Below are 3,851 nucleotides of genomic sequence, written 5' to 3' on the forward strand. Positions count from 1 at the left end.
TTCACATATTATTGCAATTGGACCTTAATTATACGGTTAGATATTTCAAAATTGTAAAATCGACGTCGTTTGACCCGTACCCTGATTTTTAAGCCTTGTTTGAATGACTATTGACTTGAAAATGATATAAAGGTACTTTCTAAAGCCTTGTGAATGATTTCGGTAGTTGTTGGATTGAGTTGGGATCATTTGAGAGCCGTGTGTTTGATTTTTTTGTCCGAGTTACCGAATTTTGTGCATTGTTGTTGTTTGATGTTCGTGTCTTAATTGTGGTTTAAGATTGTCCGGAAGTCCCGGCCGGCTTCGGGTTGTGCCATGTTTCCATTAGGCGAGATAAGTCTACAATTAAGGTAAGGGGTTAAATTATACACGCTTGAAATAAATGGACCGTTATGATTATATCTTCGTGATATGTTAATACTAATTGCTAAATAGATTTGATGTGATATATAGTGTATATGATAAAAAAAAAAAAAAAAAAAAAAAATTGGGTTATTGATGCTGTTGGCGGTTGATCGAAGATTTTTGGAGATTTAAAAATATCTTTTAAGATACACAAAAATGATATATGTATAAAATGAAAATAGTGTCGTGCGTGTTCGTGTAGTAACTCCAAAATTTCGTCAAAAATAAAAAAATATCTTTAACCAGTGAGTGCTCGGGTCAAACTCAGGGAATATGCGAATATCCTATATTTAATTAGAAAAAAATGCAATGAGTTAATGTAATCGAAGAAACTGAAAAGATAGATTGCAAAAATTAAATCTAGCTAAAAAGCGATAAAACATACGTATCTCAAAAAGGATGAAGCGAGGCGTTTGTGTCTGACTTTTGCGTTCCTTAATGGCTAGATTTCAATGGATGAAATGAGGAGATAAATTGAAGAAACTGAAAAGATAAATTGCAGAAACTCTACTGTCACTAGAAATTTACATAAATTATACCTAAACTCGACATAAATAATTAATTAATTAATTAAAAATAAGTTATAAAATATGTCCAAACAAGAGTTATCAAACTCCTCACACTTAACCTTTATTCATCCTCGAATAAATTCAATTAGTGAAATTAAACCAAGTATTTTCTAAATAAGGACTCAATATTGTCGGTAATATCAACAATGGTGTGCAAGCGAATCTTAGCTAAAATTCAGATCCTTAAGTCATTTATGAATTATTGCTCATCTACAAAGACTCTAAATTATGTCTCCCGAAATATTTTCAAACTTAAGTATTCGGAGTAGCTTCCAAAGATGATGCGACGACTCAAAGTTTTAAATATACTGCCGCAATAAATTACATGGTGCAATAAATTAAGAAGCAAGACGGTCCGGTAGACTTTGCCACGGAGAATAAATTAATTTTGACATTTTTTGCGTCAATTTTTTTTTTTTTTGCCAAGTTAAGTCACATATAAAGATAATCAGCATTCTCCTCACACTATTCGTTCGTCAATCCCATTTTTAAGGAAACATATTCTATCCTCTCCGCTAACAAGCGCAACTAAATAGCCGAAAGTTCTAAAAATTAGACTAAGTATGGAACAAATGAAATGAAGGGGATATCGACCAACTTTATCAAAATCCCGATTTATACTTATACTTAAAAGAATTTCAATTATTGAATAGATTCAAATTCAAACTCAAATGAAACACAATTAAAATCGATTGACTCGAGAAAATAACATATTTTGCGGCTAACTTTATTTTAAATAAAAATAAATATAATAATATAAAATAATTTAATTCAACATAAATTAGACAACAACAAATTAAACAAAATAAATTAATCGACATAAATTAAACAACATAGATTGAAAATAAATAGGAATAATTTAAGCCAAAATAAATTAACCCCAAATAAATTTAAAAAAATACTAATTAATTAAATGAACCTCTGATTATCTATCTAAACTAAACAATTAAACATAAATTAAAATCAAACAAAGAACTATGTTAACTTAGCTATCATACTCTGCAACCAATTTAATTAGAAAATAAGTGGAAGCAAAACACGAAACTAAAGTTATGTTAAAGGTACAACAGAGATTAAAATTAACCAAAGAACTAAACTCATCTAATCTTATTAAACAAGCAGGCAACCAAGGGCAACATCAGAATGTCAATCTGTTTTACTACTGCAGGTAAACTGTCCAACTAGCACTCTTATACTAATGCAAAACACAACAGCAGACTTAATCCAAAACAAGGCCATCTAAGACTAATGAAATGCAGCAGCAACTTAAGCTATCGATTGAAACTAAGCCAACGAATTACAACATACTATCCTATTCTTGCATATATAACAATTACTGTAACTAATCTAACTAAACTAAAAGCACACCTACAAAACAACACTAGAGACTAACTTTAACAACTTAATATACATTATTATACAAATAACCAAGTAACATAGCACCAAAAATACATTACAAGACCTAAGCAAAGAGATTAATTATAATGCAAATAAACTTCCCTGATTTTGTAGATGTTCCAGCCGAATTCTTTTCAAAATTTTTGGTGGTGCCGATGACTTCCCTCCTCACACTTGAATTGTTGTTTGTCCACGAACAACCTTGATAAAAATCGGAGGGAGCTACAATCAAACCAAACAACACTTCAACATAGCATAATTTATCATAGATGTAATGCAACATTCAAAATATGATGCAACGGAACTCCCTTTTTCGACATCATTGAAGTATCTTCGTGGTTTAGGAACTTTCCAAACATCGACATCCTCACACTTATTGCAAACTAAGTGTCAAATCTATTTCTGAACATTCTGAAAATTCCAGAATACGCGCACAGCAACAGCTTGTTATATGCAGATTTTCATCGAATGCCCTTAATTACTCAAATCGAATCAATTCAACACAACCTGCAATCAGCCCTGGGAGGTTGTTCATGCCTTGTCTAAATTATCGATTAATCCTAAAATCAACATAAGAATTAAACTCACAACTCATCTTACTCAAATCTTCTAGAAAGTCCGCAATTCACCAATCATATACCAAATATGTATATAAATTCGACAACTCATTCTAATCTAAACTAAATCCAAATTCCAACATAATTTTATCCTAATCACAACTTCAATAAATATCAGCAGGAGGACATAATCCAATTAAGGAATTAAAGTCACAATCGAATCCCAAAACAGCCCGGCTTATGTTCGAAATTAAGAAATTCGATGAAAATAGGCAAGAGAAGGTAAAATTGAGTAATACAACCTTTCTTCCATGCTTTCCAGTGGATTCGTAGGCAGCTGGAATTGGAACAAGTGGTGCTGTTGGCTTCATCGTCGTTGGTGGAAGAAAAGAGGTTACGGTAAAGAAATTGGGGGAATTTACCGTAAAATAATTAGGGTTGGACAAAGTTGAAGGCTAATTCGATAATGAAGGAAGGTAATTGAACGCGGTATTTTCACAAATGGTGACTGGAGGAAGATTTGAAGGTTGTAGTGGTTAGGGCTTAGACTGACGGATCAATTCGGGAAAGAGAATTGCGCGCCACCACTCGAGAGGAGGGAGAGAAAAAGAGGAAAATAAATATATATATATAAATTAATTTCTTTATCTGAACTTACAGGTACTGTTATCCCCAAAATTATAAAACATTTTCTCCAAATGTTTTCGAAGAATCAATTTAGAGTTCAAGGCACCACAGTTTTAATTTTCTCTGCGTCAGACCGGAGCACTGATTTAGATAGACCGGCCGGTTCACTTGCCCTAGGTAGGCACAGCTTCGCTGGGTCAACTATCGCTCCGCTCTTGGGAGGCAGATGCCGCTCAAGGGCATAGCTGCATTTTCAGGGGAAATTTCTTCGCTTGGTCTCCATCGCTGCAGTGGC

At 33.0% G+C, this 3,851-nt stretch overlaps 1 long non-coding RNA gene across 2 annotated transcripts; it reads right to left on the reverse strand.

Annotated features, from left to right (window-relative positions):
* Nucleotides 1–495: 495 nt before the first annotated feature.
* On the reverse strand, nucleotides 496–3,851 carry LOC127261715 (uncharacterized). Of its 2 annotated transcripts, none has more exons than XR_007840958.1 (3): nucleotides 3,232–3,851; nucleotides 791–2,594; nucleotides 496–689 (listed from the first exon to the last, which is right to left on the reverse strand). It is a non-coding gene; the product is annotated as an uncharacterized LOC127261715 (long non-coding RNA). The 2 variants fall into 2 exon arrangements; XR_007840959.1 differs by having other exon boundaries at nucleotides 791–2,879.

The sequence above is a fragment of the Andrographis paniculata genome, unplaced genomic scaffold (assembly GCF_009805555.1).
Source record: "Andrographis paniculata isolate CXL003 unplaced genomic scaffold, ASM980555v1 Contig64END, whole genome shotgun sequence".
Classification (NCBI taxonomy): domain Eukaryota; kingdom Viridiplantae; phylum Streptophyta; class Magnoliopsida; order Lamiales; family Acanthaceae; genus Andrographis; species Andrographis paniculata.